The sequence below is a fragment of the Epinephelus lanceolatus genome, chromosome 18 (assembly GCF_041903045.1).
Source record: "Epinephelus lanceolatus isolate andai-2023 chromosome 18, ASM4190304v1, whole genome shotgun sequence".
NCBI lineage: Eukaryota > Metazoa > Chordata > Actinopteri > Perciformes > Serranidae > Epinephelus > Epinephelus lanceolatus.
Window position 1 is genome coordinate 7,287,501 of NC_135751.1, and position 16,306 is coordinate 7,303,806.

The 16,306-nt window shown below is 40.9% G+C and overlaps 1 protein-coding gene across 3 annotated transcripts in view; it reads right to left on the reverse strand.

Moving 5' to 3' along the window:
* The window catches only part of LOC117268967 (oxysterol-binding protein-related protein 6-like), a 31,488-nt gene extending 28,660 nt beyond the window's left edge, over nt 1-2,828 (reverse strand). For 2 of the 3 annotated variants that reach the window (XM_033645766.2, XM_033645763.2), the window contains exon 1: nt 2,669-2,828. The gene's annotated coding sequence lies outside the window, so the exon portion shown is untranslated. The remainder of the gene's footprint in view (nt 1-2,668) is intronic. The other variant, XM_033645765.2, reaches the window with a different exon arrangement.
* Between the last annotated feature and the right edge of the window lie 13,478 nt (nt 2,829-16,306).

The window sequence follows — 16,306 nt, forward strand, 5'->3', positions numbered from 1 at the left end:
GAAAAAAAAACTTTAGAACAACTATGAGAGGTATGTGGTCTGACCAGAAACCAGAGAGAGAGCAGGGTCTGACAAACAGCCTTGAGAGCAATATATGACAAACACCTTAACAACTTTATGCCTGGAGCACGAAACAAGGCCATGTGTCAGTTCAAGAATATGATGTTTGAATTCTGTGAACTCACTCAACAACATGTTTCCCATAGCTCACTGCAGGTTTCAAGGTGATGTCACAGACAAGATCCTCAGCTTCAAAATCCACTGGTTTCAAACACTGCTGCACAATTGCATCCTTAAAAGGATGGTCTCATGTATAGTTATCCCTGCATGCATTGCCTCCGCCATTAGCCTTCCTCTTTCCTCTCAGAACTGAAATAAACAAATTAAGACATCCTACATGATGGCACACCAGACCAATTTCCAGGTTACCTCAGGAGCCATGACATAAAGCAAATTCTCAGCAGCTAAAAATCATAGTTGGTCTCCAAACACAGCAGCTGTGGGAACCATGGTACCATCCAAATAACAGATTTAAGACCAGATGCAGATTGTATCATGGTGTGTTCTTTAAGGGAAGTGCTGTCCCGAACAATCTGTTCTTTCACATGCATGTCTATGTGATGTCACCTCAGACAGGGCTGAGACCTGAACAGACTGGTTCCTTTTCACCCTCTTCTATCCTCCATCTTCACTCCCTCATCCCTTTCAGGAATGTGCCAGAGCAACATGCACAGGCTGTTTGGCCACATATGACTGATTAGGTCTTTAGATTTACAACACACCGCTACAGTTTTATTCTGATTCATAGGAGGGAAAGTCAAGTGCTTAGTAAAGACTAAACCTGTATTCTCTCAAAACAAAAGACAGGTAACACAGCTGGTGATATAAATCCCCATAGGAGCAGATGATATGTATGTCAACACAACAAAAATGAGAGAGAGAGGAGCACTCTTCTATGTCATTGTTTTTGTGACAGCATCTAAACTTCTTTTAATAAAATTTTCACAGATTTCAGATTTCTTTGTCGTCTATGGTGAAACAGAGAAATAGAAAAAAAGTTTGATTTGTTTTTTCACTTGACATCAATGGCAGCCATTATAGAGCTGGTTTCAAACCGCACTTCTGTTTTAGTACAGACTGAATTGTGTCTTATCAATTAAAAAAACTGTTAAGTACTTGCATTTATTCTGCCAGCAAAGGCCCTTTCAGACACAACACGGTCTGAGTTGCACTGCTGCTGGATTCAGTGAACACAGCACAGCGAATGTGCAAAGAGCGGCTCATAGAGCAGTGCACTCACACTTTTAGGTTATTAGTACAGTTATTAAAAGTCAGTTTCCTTTGTAGAGTGAACTTTTGAAACTCAAGCTCATTAAAAACACACCTGCATTCAAAAATGGGACAGGAATGTCTAAGTGATCTTGTTGTCATTGGCATCAACAGAACTCGCTAAGAAGCTGTCACATAATGACCTAATTAACCACCTGCAGACGTTCGTGCCAGAGCTCCCGCAACTGCTGAAAAATACCTGTTCTATAGCTCTTCTGTAGGGGAACATATATGCAGAGCTTATAAAGTTTTGGGACTTTTCTTTTGTCACCTGTGAGTAATGGGACATTTCTGTTTTTTTTTTCTTCTTATTTATTTAGCATATATTTATTCTAACAATGGTAACATTGATAATGAAAATAATCCTTTGTTTATTTTTTGAAGAAGACTGCACAGACATGTTTGTGTGTGTTTACCTGTCCTATGGTTAGTCCCATATTGTAATATATACGGTTATTGTAATGTTCGGGATTCTTATTAGTAACATTGGCAATGAACATATATTTTTTCAGCTTAGTTTATCTATATCTATATCTATATGTGTGTGTGTGTGTGTGTGTGTCTGTGTGTATATATCTTGTAACCACCACTGACATTATGTCAGCCATAAACCAAAAATTATTAAAAAAAACAAAAAACAAAACACTAACTTCATGATGAGAGAACTGGGAATGGCAAAATGCCAATTGGCTAATGGAAATACATTAGTTTAGCAGTATAAACATACAACTAGGTAACAGGCTAATAAAAGGTATCAAAGACATAAGAGCAGTTCTCAGTGTGACTTCAGTGGGAAACACAGCAGTAAAGAACTCTACCAAAAAAGACAACACACCCAACTGGCTCCTGGTGAACAGAGGAGCATCCAGTCACACAGGAGGGTGTGTGTGTGTGTGTGTTGGAGACATGTAGAAGGCTCAGAAACAGGTTTGGGTTAAGTGCACAACACCCCAACCTCCGCCACAGAAACAACGTGAGAAACGTTGACGCGAAAATATGACGCGTTTTATCAGTAAGGACTTTCTAAATGTTTCTTACCTGTTAACATTGGCCAGTTTCACACTGACATGGTGCCAAAATGTCGACAAATGTGGTTTCTGCGACCGCCGCTCATATTTTTTTCAAAACATTTCTAAACAGAAATGTAACAACACTCGTCATCTTTTTTCACGTTACAAACAATGAAGCGTAACAACGCGCGTGACTGAAAAAGCACCTGCCCAAACACACCGACAAAGGATCTGTGAAAAGCTTCTTTGGCTTATAAAAACAGCATCAAATTGATAACTTAGGTTAAGTGACACGATACTTTTGTCCATTTTTCTGAGCAAAAACTCACCTTTTTTAATGCGAGGTAGCGTCCTGCCGACTGCAATCCACCGGCTGAACTGATTAAACGCCTCTCCTGTGCTCCTCTCTCCGCTTCTCTTTTCTTCAGACTTGTGTGAAGCCGCCCTTGCTCTGCTACCTCTGCGTGCGCGTGGCACAGATTACAGCTTGAGCAGGTGTACCGGCAGCACAGGTGCATCATGGGAGCACCTTTTGCTTCTTTTTTTCCCCCCAAAACAACTTTTTTTTAATAAATAATAATAATAAAAATATAACCAGTGTCAACAATGAAAAACACTTCATGAAGGGATAGATCTAAGACACAGAGTTCCCCGTTTTCTTTTTTTTTTACTGTAGCTGAACTTGTGCTGACTTCAAAATCAATCACGTGACTTTGAAAATGCTGCTTAAATTTCTTCAAATTTTACAACAACCTCAGAGCATGCCTAAATGATCACAGTATCCTGAGACCCCAGAGGGTTAAAGAAACAGGAAAAAATGACAATTAAAATGCAACGAGGCCGTAGCCATGGAGTCAGCATCGGGGGGACCAAATCTGCTGGGCAGTCTGAGGATAAATGAAAGCTACTACTGTCTTCATAAATTACAGTGCACAAATATAACGTAATAAAGACATTGATGTCAATTGATCAGAGTGCCCCAGCAATGAGTCCCAAAACCCAGAAATGAGTTAGCATCTCAGCACTTATCTCAAAGTCAATGCGTTTTGGTTTTTTTGGATGGGCATTTGGTTTATGGCTGAAATCAGGTCTGTGGTTAACACAAGCTTAAGAGAGTTTTACATTTTGTTCTGTGACATAAAATATGTCAGACAAGTTGCTCAATGAGACTACAGAGTGTCATCACAGTGAAAACTGCTTTACAACCCAATAATGGCAATGGTGACTCGTTAAGTCATGAAACCATGGTGTAGTTTCTTTATAGCCTAATGTTAGCTTTTTACTTCTGGTTTTTGTATTTAGGCCTCCAATATCATAAAAGTGGTGTTCATTTATGAAGATTATGTTGCTGAACAAAATGTGTAAGTATCTTAAACATTTGTTTGCCACAGAACTTATTTTCTGCAATGATCCAAAACCCAATGGAAAAATCAAGCCAACCCTAACTCTAATGTCAGCCTACAGAAAAACATCTTCCCTGGAACTCTCTACACCCCATGTGCCATGTTCTGCTAGGTTATGGCAACACCACTTGGACAAACCACACACAGAACTGCAGTACACTGTAATACTAGAACCAGCAATAATAATAGGGTGATGGCAATTTGTTAAGTTCATTTATGATTATGATTACATTTGCTAATGATTATTTTGGATAACATTGCATGATTGCCTATCACAGTGTAGCAAATTTGTTTGAATGTGAAAGAAAAAAGTAAAGACTAAGTAAACAAGAGTCGCTGCAGATAAATACACCACCACATACTAGTGCGTCATAAGTGATCACTGAAATTATTTTTGTATGAGTCTACACATTATTTATTAGAAAATTCCTACATGATATACCTTTAAGAGATAAATGGATTTGTTTTACTGTATTCAATATGCTGCATTATCATTGCATAATAATACACCATATTAATATGCAAATGATTCATTACTTCAAGAATAATTTGTGCCCAGAATTGGCTGTGGTGTGGTATGTGCACTGTCGCAAATTAAACATTATTCTGCTTTTCCTCAATTTCAGTACATGAAAAGAATAAAGGATACAGTGCAACCAGTATGCAGTATGACATTTACAGTTCATGCAATAGGAAGTGAATCAGTCATGCACGGTTCTTCTAATTGCTGTAGACTGTCTGCAGAGAGGTGAGCATTAATTAATGGCAGTCCTCACCTCTCAAAATATTTCTGTGCTGAACTTGAAATAGCAGTAGCGGTAGCTATAACTCATTGCTATTTGGGACAATAAACACTTAACATAAAAGCTACACGCACAGAAAAAACATAACAGCAGAGACTGTATTTGTCTCAGTGGGCACTGTCGACCTGCCATACCTGCCACTTTCTCAGTTAACCCAGTAAATTTCTACTAACCCTGCCTCTCCACCACACCTACCTGCCAGCCTATCACCTGTCCACACATCTCCCACCTCTGCCAGTGGTGGTGGTCCAGCTGAGACCTGCACCCACAGCCCAGTCGGTGGTAGGACCAAAACCAGCACCCACAGTCCTGTTGGCGGCCTGGACGACACCTGCACCGACAGTCCAGTGGGCAGCCTAGTCAACAACTCTCCACTCTGAGTGCAGCACTCCTAAAGTCCTGTCTTAACTGAGCTGCAGCACTCCCAAACTCCTGTTTGTGCCGAGCTACACCACTTCCAATTTCCTGTTTGTGCTGGGCTGTGCACTCCCAAGTTCCTGTTTGTGCTGTGCCTCCCTATTGACCCTGTTGAGCTGCAGCAGCCCCAAGTTTCTGAGCCGCAACTGCCTCCTGCCACCCCTGCTGGGCCGCAGGGCTCCCGAACTCCTCTCCGCTCTAGGCCGCAGTATCCGCTATAGTCCCCGCTCCTGCTGGACTGCAGCATCCTGAAGTCCCCGCTCCTGCTGGACTGAAGCATCCTCTAGTCCCCACTCCTGCTTTGCCGCAGCATCCTCAAGTACTTGTTCCTGCTGGGCCGAAGTGGCCTCCAGAGATTCTCCGACCAGATCTGCTTCACCCATCATGTTGGCCTCCCGGCCGCCCCCCAGATCTGCGCCATCCATCATGTCGCTCCTGCTTCTCTGCCGCCCACCAGATCTGCTCTTTCCATCCTGTTGTCCCCTATAATCAGAGATGTTGAGTGAGAGATGTTCCGCCCACCTGGTTGGCCTCATGGCCAACCCCCAGATTTGCATCGCCCATTGGGTCATCCTCCTGGCCGCCCTCCCGATCTGCTCCACCTGTCTGCTCAGCCTACTGGTCCCCGCTCCTGCTGGACCGCAGCATCCTCTAGTCCCGCTCCTGCTGGGCCACAGTGGTCTCCAGAGGTTCTCCGCCCAGATCTTGCTCTGCCCATCATGTTGGCCTCCTGGCCGCCCCCCAGTTCTGCTCCGTCTGTCATGTCGGCCTCTCGTCTGCCCCCCAAATCTGCTCCGCCCATCATGTTGGCCTCCCAGCAGCCCCCCAGATCTGCTCTGTCTGTCTGCTCAGTCTGCTGGTCACCCTCTAGATCACTTCACCTGTCTGGTCATCCTCCTGCTGGTCCTTAAGCCCTGCCTGGGCATCCTGGTCACCCTCCTGCATGGTACTGCTCATTTTTCCTGCCCACAGGCTGTCCCCCCAAGTTTCTCTGCTACGCCCCTTATCAGCCATCAGAACCATCTGCCAGAGATTCTCTGCTCCGCCATTGCTCAGTTCCTAGACCAACATTTGAGCCAGGTTCCCTCCTACAGGCACATCAGAGTTGACCTGCAAAACAGCATCAGAGAAACACTGATTTGTAACATCAAACTGCTTTATTCAGTGTATTACCAGTTTATATCAACAGGTTTGTTTGTTTTGGAGAGTAAGAGACCTCTGTGGATAATTTGGCTCCCAGTAAAAACCTCCTGAAATATTAACACTGAAGGAATTCTAACTAGGAATTGTTTCAGCTGGTTGCAATCTGCAATCCTCACCACTAGTTGCTACTAAATCTCCCTAAATCTTACACACTGGACCTTTAAGTAAGAGATAAATTAAGTAAGAGATCATAAAGTAGAAACTAACAAAACAGCAAAGACAAAACTTTTAACTAAATTTCTAACATATACCCTAATATGATCTATTATTTCAATAATGAGATTTCTTTAAGATACATGGAAATCAGTATGAGATGAGTACATACGGCCAAGAAGAACAGCATTGAGAAGGATTAAACAAAATTTAAAAAAACATGTAAATAATGACATTTTCTCAAAAAAACATGCAACATAAAACATTTTTCATTTTTCTCTTTCTCTTAATTCCTTGCTGATCTCTGCTCAAAAATTATTGTCTTATTCATAATATAAATATATGTTATGTACAATATACTGCAGGTGTTTTGCATTTATTATACTTAAGTCTAAAGCACTTTGCTGCATTGTGTCAAAAGTTATTATCTAAAAAAATATCCCCAGAAGTTAATAACTATCATTACAACAAAGTAAACTCATTACATGATAAGAGTGCCAATCAAAAAAAAAATTAAAATGTTTTTTGTTTTTTTCTAAATTGTTGCAAGCAGAAAAGTGCTCAGCTAAAAATATTTATGAATCCCTTATAAAACTGAAGTTTTGGCAAAATTATTTTGTTCTCTAATCGACAATAGAAGAGGAGCAGCCATGCACATCCAGTATAGACAGGTGCTGGACCAAAAAAATCAGCGTCAGAAAAGAAGAGGAAAGTCCGCACACTTTTAGCTGGACACTTTTATATTGCACTTCACCTGGGAGCTAAAAGTGTGCGGACTTTCCTCTTCTTTTCTTCCCCTCTCTTATCGACAAAAATAAAACCTCCATTCCAAGGTTATATGTCTTTTCATTTTATATTTGAATGGCCGAAATGTTTAATTGTCTGGATGAGGATTCAGAATGAGTTCTGTGTGCAGCATTTTGCCCAATCTAGAATTTGAGCAACATTTGAACTCAAATTATCTTTACTGTGGCTAGAAAATAGGGAGTAATGTAATCTCTAGTCAGAGCTTTGCAGTCTTCCAACTTCCAGAGTCCATTTGTTCAACCCAGTAAATGCTGTTTTCCCTTCAAACACCTGCTGTTTTGTGCCATGTTGAATATTTTTGTTCTTCACAATTGGGTTGACATTGTGATGGGCTTGTTTCCTCCAAGCAGCAGCCAATGAAATGTAGCCAGTGCAGAGGTGCCAAAAACTGCAGTTCATAGAATGATCACTTGAGGCTGACTCCATAACAGAGTAAATCCCCACAGACCCCAATGTTAAAATGCCCAACTTTATAGCAAGAAACATGTTCACAGCCTGGTACAAAAAACGGGTTTGATCTATAGCTAATTTCAACATTCATGACAACTGTAGCTACTTGGGGTAAAAAAAAAAAAAAAAAAAAAATTAAAACACCCGTTTACAAAGGTATGCCTATGCCTAAGGGTGGGGCATTACGGTAGTGACGTCATTACCTGTGAAGGAGGGGAGGGAAGAGAGCACAGCAGCTCAAATAAAAAAAAAAAGAAACAGAAAAAAAGAGCACAGCAGGAGGAGAGTGACAGCTGACGAGGAGAGTGCAAATTGGAGTGAATTAGCGGTGTTTTAGCGGAGTTTTGGTGAGTTTTAGTGGAGTTTGGGTGGCGTTTTCTTTGTAAATAATATTTAGTGTTGTTAATAATAGTATTAGTAGTAGTATTAGTACAGCGGACAAGCTCTCAAATTATGAGGAACTGTGCACTTTTTGAAAAAAGCATGAAATTTCTACCATAGTTAGTGCATACCATAAGGTTTATTTTCAGATGTGGAGGGAAGTCAGATTTGACCTCTGAGGCCCGGGAGAGGTCAAATTCAAGATGGCCGCCAATAATATTCAAATATGCTTAAATTTGGAACCAAACACAATAGAAAAACATTTAAGGTGTCATTTCCAACTAAGTTTAGGGTGCCCATTCAGTTAGTGATACTCTTGAGATAAATGGAATTCAAGAAAATGCATTTAGGTCAAGGTCAAGGTAAAAAATTGCTTACAAAAACAAAACATTTTCCCCTCTTTTTTTAAATTTTTTTTTAATGAACACCAAAATATTTCAATTACTTTTTACTCTCATGTATTATTCAGTAATTAGTTAGCATTTACTGGGATGTGTGGTTATTTTTTCCAGCTAAGCACATCATTATCAGCAGATGGCCCTCTAAGGCATCAGTAGCTAATGCCAGTAGCGATGTAGTCAGTAGGCAACATGATGAGTAGGCTACAGTATGCACAAGTGACGAGACAGAGAGCACTTCTGACATAAATATCCTACCAGGTAAACTGACTGACTATGTACAGACAATGGTCGTGTTTCCCAGTTAAGAGCGATCTTAAGACTTAAGAGCACAGTTAAGAACGTCTTTGGTAAGAAGGGTTGCTAAGATACGAGTGTTTCCCAGATGCGTTCTTTATGCCCTTCTAAGGATCGCTCTTAAGATCGCTCTTTAAGAAGCTTTTAACAGGAGCTGTCCACTGCTGAAACAATCGATGTTAGGCAGTGCTAACTAATTCCCTGCTGCTCGTGTGTATGTGTGTTCTAATAATTCTAATGAAAAACTAAGACTAAGAAGAAATATTTGTTATTGACCTATTTTCATGACGAAAACAAGACTACAACTAAATAAGAAGTAGTCTTGGTAAGAGAATCATAAGGAAATGTATTCTATTTAAACAAAAAAACACAGACGCCTTGCTGAGGCCAGTGCCGTCTCCCACCACGTCCAGGAAGCTCCCCACTGCGTAAAAACGCAGCGCAGCCAGGCATTGCACCTCCGGGCTGAGGGCAAAATTGCACCAAGTTGCCGAATGTGTGGAGACACTAGTTGATGAGGCGTTGTATCTCGGTACTTCATTTGGACGGCCCGGTCTGACAGCACGTCAAGTGACGCACAAATGCATTTACATATACGGTTTGGCTTCGCACGCTGTTGGTTAGCAGCGAGAATATGTTGTAAAGCAGCCATGGTATCTCACACATGTGTGATGTGGCAACGCCTTTATATAGAGTAGCGGGTGGAGCGTCCCTTGATGAGGTTCCAGCTGAGCTCAATTACACCTGTCAGTTGCCTGGTATCTGTGAAATGTCGCAGGCTTGTAGGGTGGATGTGTTTCTGTTGTGCCCTGACACATTTTTTGGGTGCGGTAAACTATCTCATATGTGCATGCAGATGTGGGATATGTGCAGACAAATTATGATAAATGATAGTGATGATGATTCATTGTATTTGTGTGCCTGATGTGCAAAGCACATAGAGGAACATACTTGTTATTCCTCATACTTATTTTTCTTCTTATTATTATTTTTCTTCCGCCAGATTTCGGTGCGTAACTTGTGCCACAGCTTTGAGCGCACATCATAGGGTCTTCATAAAACATATAGATTCAAGATTCAAAGTGTTCATTGTCATATGCGCAGTAAGGACATGCGTTTCCCTGCAGAATGAAATTCGTTCTTTTCTGTCACCAATTAATGCTAAACAATATAAATCTGAAGTATAAAATAGATCAAAATATATACGGTGCGCACTGTTTCAATATCTACAGAAGCCTATTGCATTCACTTGACAAATAAAAAAAGTCAATTTTATTGAGTAATTTTTTCTGTTTTTCAGAGTAATTTTTTTATTTTTCTGTTTTTCAGAGTATTTTTTTTATTTTTCTGTTTTTCGTGGTATATTTTTTTTTCTGTTTTTCATGATAATTTTTCTGTTTTTCTGAGTATTTTTTCTGAGTTAAGAGACCAATAGAACAACAGACGCTTTCATTCCTTTCTTGAGAGCTTGATATAATGGAAGCCAACATGACCCGCTTGTTTAGTTTAATCCAGTTTCACTTTGTTTTGGGTTTGAGACACTGGGAGATACTCTTGTCTTTAAGTCATATAGATGGTGTTATCATTAGTTTGTCGACTTTACGCAGGCACCGGTCACTTGCAGGTGCCAGGTAAGAGCTTCTCACGAGATTTTGAAGTATCTCGTCTCCTCGTTCAGGAAAAAAAATTACCACCAAAAACAGAACCCCCCCCTGAAAAACAGAAAAAAATTACCATGAAAAACAGGGAAAAAATTACTCAGAAAAACATAAAAAATTACACCAAAAAACAGAAAAATAAATAAATTACTCTGAAAAAACAGAAAATATTACTCCGAAAAACAGGGAAAAAATTACTCAGACAGTAATTAGTCAGAAAGATTAGTGTAATATTAATTTGCCTGACATGGCTGGATCTGTGCGCATTTGGTCGCTAAGAAGACTGTTAAGAGTGGGTTAGCTCAATCTTACAACTCCTTCTTAGTGAAAGATCTTCTTAAGCTAAGAGCGATCTGGGAAATGCATTTTTCTTTCACGGGAGGCTTAAGAGTGTTCTTAAGAAGCTCTTAGCGCTAAGAGCCATTTGGGAAACACCGCCACTATAAGTATCCTTGAGTAAAGCCTTAACATGCAAATACATTGAATTTGATTGTAGCCAGGAATGAGTCTGCCTAGTTAGCTATCTAGCTTCTGTGGTAAAAAAAAGAAAGAAAAAAAAAGGCGGGCACTGATCAAAATAATTCTGCTAGCTAAACTAGAAGACAGTCTGGAACATACATGAGCTGAAGTCAGTTGAATGATTGAACAACACATGTTCTAGAGATTTCAGCTTGGTCATTTGTGTGAAGTAGGACTATAGCTGAATTAATGGTGATAGCAAAGTAGCCTAGTTCAATACTGTGCCGCTGGTATCAAACAGGCTTGAGAGCTAATAGCTGGCATGTAAATGTAGACGTGTTATTACTGATTTCAAAGCAAGTTTCAGTATAAGAAGCATAGTAGGCCTACTGAAATATTGTAAGTAAATACATTTTTAGTGATCATTATCATTACTGTTATTATGTTGGAAATAAATCATCTTTTTGCACACTTTATCTTACTCCATCAGCATAATTTGACCATGACTTTGACCTAAATGCATTTTCTTGAATTCTGGTGATTTCAAAAGTATCATCAACTGAATGGGCACCCTAAATTTTGTTGGAAATGACACCTTAAACGTTTTTCTACTGTGTTTGGTTCCAAAGTTAAGCATATTTGAATATTATTGGCGGCCATCTTGAATTTGACCTCTCCCGGGCCTCAGAGGTCAAATCTGACTTCCCTCCACATCTGAAAATAAACCTTATGGTATGTACAAACTATGGTAGAAGTTTCATGCTTTTTTCAAAAAGTGCACAATTTATCTTCTAATCCGCTGTACTATATTAATAGTTTCTTGAGAGCTTTTGAGTTTTTTAGGCCGTGTTTTAGTCGTGTTTTCACCATAGTTCGTAGTTTTGCCATCGTTGATCTTTTTTTGCAATAGTTCGTGTTTGTATAGTTCATAGATAGTTTTAGTCAATTATAGTTTTGTAAAGACTGGAGGAGAAATGTCGAGGAGGTCGATGAGGGACAGGAGAGTCCCGTTGAGATTTGTGGATGAGGAGGATGGACCGGAGGAGACTGGTGGAGTGTAGTCATCTCAACCACAATAAGTGATACAGTTTGTATGCACTGGATATGTATTCCCAGTTTTATTACAATAATGCTTTTCAATATCTAGTGTAAATTTTCTTATTGGCTCGTTTTACAATCGAGAATCGTTTTATAATCGTAATCGTTGCCCTCTGAATCGGAATTGAATCGAATCGTGAGGTGCCTAAATATTCCCACCCCTACATACTACGTCACTTCAGAAACCTTGATATGATACATATGAAATGTGCAAATGTACAGTATTCTTGGTTTGCAGAAACATACAACACCAGCATGTCCTTCTGGCGACTAGGCTGCAAAATGTAAAGGAAAAGCACTGAATGAATGAATGAATATGTGCAGACTGAGAAAATGTGGCCAGCCCGAGTACAGTGATATTTTGTATTTATTTTTTTGGTTTGCATGTGTTCTTGTTGCCCTTCTGGTTGGAGTTTGCATGTTCTCCCTGTGTCAGTGTGAGTTTTCTCTGGGTACTCCGGCTTCCTCCCACTGTCCAAAAACATGCAGGGTTGGGTAATTGGTGACTCTCAATTGTTCTTGGTGTGAGGGTGTACCCTGCCTCTCGCCCATTGTCAGCTGGGATAGGCTCCAGCCCCCCCACAACCCCTAACAGGATAAGCAGTACAGAAAATGAATAAATGATAAATGTTATCTTAGGGCAATAGGTGGGGATGCAAGGGACATGTCTCCCTCATTATATAGGACATATGCATTTGTCTCCCCCAATAAAAACAAAGTAGCAGAGGCCTTTAATTTTGGAAAAAAATCAAGACATTACCCCATAAATTGATGTAGAAAGGCACAAATTTGGCACATAAAAATTGGCCACAAAGCAGGAAATTAGGTGTTTGATCCTCAATTTCTGGTAGAGGACCTCCAATGCCCCTACTTTTTATGTGCCCCACACCCCAATGCTGAAATGAAACCTACGCCCTTGATGACAGTTAAGGGATTTTTCTCAGCTCACTTAATTTTGCACAAACACATACTGATAGTCAGGGAATATTGCAAAAATCTGGGAATAAATTCCTTGCCAAAAAATGTCTTCACCAATGTGTTTGTAAAGGTGTCTAATAACACATATAAAAAGATTTCTATATCAGTTGATTTCCTGTGGCCCCAGATTGCAGAAACCATATCATAACCGGTGAAGGCATGAGAAAAGAGCAGGTAGTGTCTCAGTTACACCCCACCCTTGGGCGGCCCTATGGGGCAAACAAAACTCCAAACACTGACCCAAAATAATCTCATGAACACCTTTAAAACAATCAAATCCATGGGATTTATTAGAATTAAAAACAGGCAAACAAGACAACAAAAACCCCATTGTGAGAGGCAGCAGGACCAGCAGTCCCCACATCAGAGCCTCTCTCCTCTGCTGCTGCTGCTGGCACAGGAGCTCTTAAGCCTCTCCTCCATGCCAGGTGTGCTGCACCTCATAAAGTAATGCAGCACACCTGGGCAGATCTACAAAGGAGGGAGAAGGGACAGCAGCACAGAACACACACAGACGTAACAGCCTCTATCTTTGAGAGAGAGCTTTTGGATCTTCCTGACCTTGTAAGAGCCCTTCGATGTGGTTCAGAAGAGTGGATGATTGGTGTTTGAGCTATGGTAAACCAGCCTTACTAGCACATCTGTATCTTCTGCCCGCACCTGAAAATAGAACTAGATATGTACAAAGTGTCTAAAACTGTGCAATTGTCATGTTATTTAACAGTGCTAGTACTCTTCCTTTCTGGGGATAAATGCACTTGCATTACAACATGGCACATCAAAATGCAGCACAACGCGAGGCAAAATATCAAACATAGAACTGTAGCTGATTTAAGTATTGTAACAATGCTTCATAATGTTTTACTGACCTCAACAGAGTCATTTGTGGCAGCAGCCACAATTGAAGTGTCAGCATCATTTTCACACTGCTCCACGGCGATCTGATGTTTCCGGAATGTTGAAGAGAGGAGATGGATGAGCTCATTCTTTTTATGAGTGTTGTCTGTGTACTTTCTCTCGGTGTCAAATGTATCTTATCTGGTCGAAACTGTTGATCACAGCAAGAGTTCTTGGACACTGGATGTGGATGTAATCTTTTGGTGAGCTGCTTTAGCTGTCAAAGACAAGAATGATCTTCTGAGAGTGACTGCCAAGACACTACACATAGCTCAGGTAACTGTTGCCAATCTCCTGCCAAGTTTGACCTTGTTTCTACTTGACCATGTAAAGAAGCCATCTGCCATCAGGCACCGGATTGGAGCAGGGTTGGTCAGTAATGTCAAGCAGATTGGTGAAGTCTTTCAGACTGGTCTTGGAAAAGCCTGCCTTGCTGGCCTTGTTCGTTTTCTGATATTTGTTGCTGAACAAGGCCAAGGGGAAGGGAGTAAGTTCATACTCTATGCTTGTCTCGACTGTCATATCCTGTTGGGCAAAGATTGTCAGTCAGTTGAACAGCTTGAGTGAGTTTAAGTGATTATTTTTGTCATTGACTTGTCACAATTTTTTTCTGAGCAATGACAGGGCCTGTACTTTGAACTTCACCTCCATGGTCTATGTCACTGACCATCCACCCAGCTTTATCTGCATCTCCCTCCCTCCCAGCTGCTCTCATAATGTTCACTGCATCATCTGCGGTGCTCTTGAATCCTGCTGAGGACACAAGCAACTGCTTGTCTCCATTGTGGTTGAAGAGGTTGTTCTCCTCAAACCATTTGTGTGCAAGTTCAACAAGGTCTTTGTGGAGTGGTCCATGTTTCCTGAGACCTTCTTTCATGTGCTAGTTGACAATGGTGAAGTGGTTGAGATTCTGCACCCAGCACTTGTGGCCCAAATCACTATTTCTCATTCTCCCTCTGCTCAACTCACCCTCTGACTTGGCCAACTTTATCAATGTTTGCTTGACATGTATTATATTATTCATCTGTGCATATTTTCAATGTTGTAACATGAAATGTTTCCAGTTGTAAAAGAAATGTAGATAATAGAGTGGTGACTATTGTTATTTGATATGTGTGAAGTGTATTGTTTCAGTCTATAATCCACACAATGGTTTGAGCATATCTGGTACCTGCTACTCCAAATTCACTCACTCATTGTGAATGCCAACCAACTACAACAGTTACCAGTAAAAAAACAAACAAGTACTTGCTGTGACAAGTAAATGAATAGATAAACCCATGAAGCTACTTTTTAATTTACATGCACCCAGTCATATTTATTTCACCAAAAAAAAGGCAGTTGCGATGAGTGGGAAAAAGTGGCCGTGGCCCTTTTTTCCACCAAGGAGTGGTTTTGGTGCAAAACAAATGCTTACAATCAATTAAGAATCCTGAAAAACCCGTGGTTAGACCCCTCACAAGCTACTTAAGGCAGAGGTAATTTTCACAGATAAGGTTCTAGGTACCCCACATTTCAGCAGCTGTCACAAATTTTCCTATGGGAGTTGAATTTAAATCTTTTTATATGTGTTATTAGACACCTTTACAAACACATTGGTGAAGAATTTTTTGGTAAGGAATTTATTCACAGATTGGCCAAATATCTGATAATATTCCCTGACCTTAACATACTTTTACTGCATACGCACAAGCCTGTAGGAGTGCATGTGTTTCTCCTGTCTTAAAGGATAACTTCAGTATTTTTCAACCTGGGCCCTATTTCCCCATGTGTATGTGTGCGTATGATTCATGGGTACCACTAGTTCTAAAATTGGTTCAGTTTTGAGGCGTGAAACGAGCTAAAATGGTAATGGGGGCAAATGCGTCCCGTATAAAAGTGCTTTTTTTCGCCACTGACCGATTCAGATCTCCAGTGCTATCTCTGTAGATAGCATATTGTAGCGGCCCTGGGGCAGTGGTGAGTGTGAATGAGTGGAGTCAGCTATCAGTCAGTGTTGGAGCAGAGAGGGGGAGGGCGGCCCCGCTTGGTACTGTAAGTGAGTATGTGTGTATGAAGTGTGTGTGTTATGCTAGAAGAGTCAGAGTTTGGGACGTGCTACGTGCTAGTCTTTTACGTGCTACCCCCTGGAGTGTTACCAGAGTTTTTGGAGTGCTCAAATAAACGGGCCTTTTTCCCGAATGCAAGAACAGGATGTCGCGCAACACCCCGTACAGCTTTTATAGGCTGCCTTTGTCGGATGGCGAGATGCTGAAGTTGTGGCTAGTTGTGCTACAAATAGATGCTAACACTCCTATCCAGACACTGCGCCTTGCAGACCATCAGGTCTGCAGTGCTCACTTCTCCCAAGATGACTATTGCCAGCCGAAGAAGAGAAGACATCCAATCCTGAAACACCTTCCTCAAGAAAACGGCTGTCCCACGAGTAGAGAGAGCTACAGACACAGTGGAGCAAAGCTCGTGACATCACACAGCCCAGAGGTAAGGGAAAGGCTAGTATGCTATTTACAGAGATAGCACTGGTGATCTGAACCGGTCAGTGGCGAAAAAACACACACTTCATAC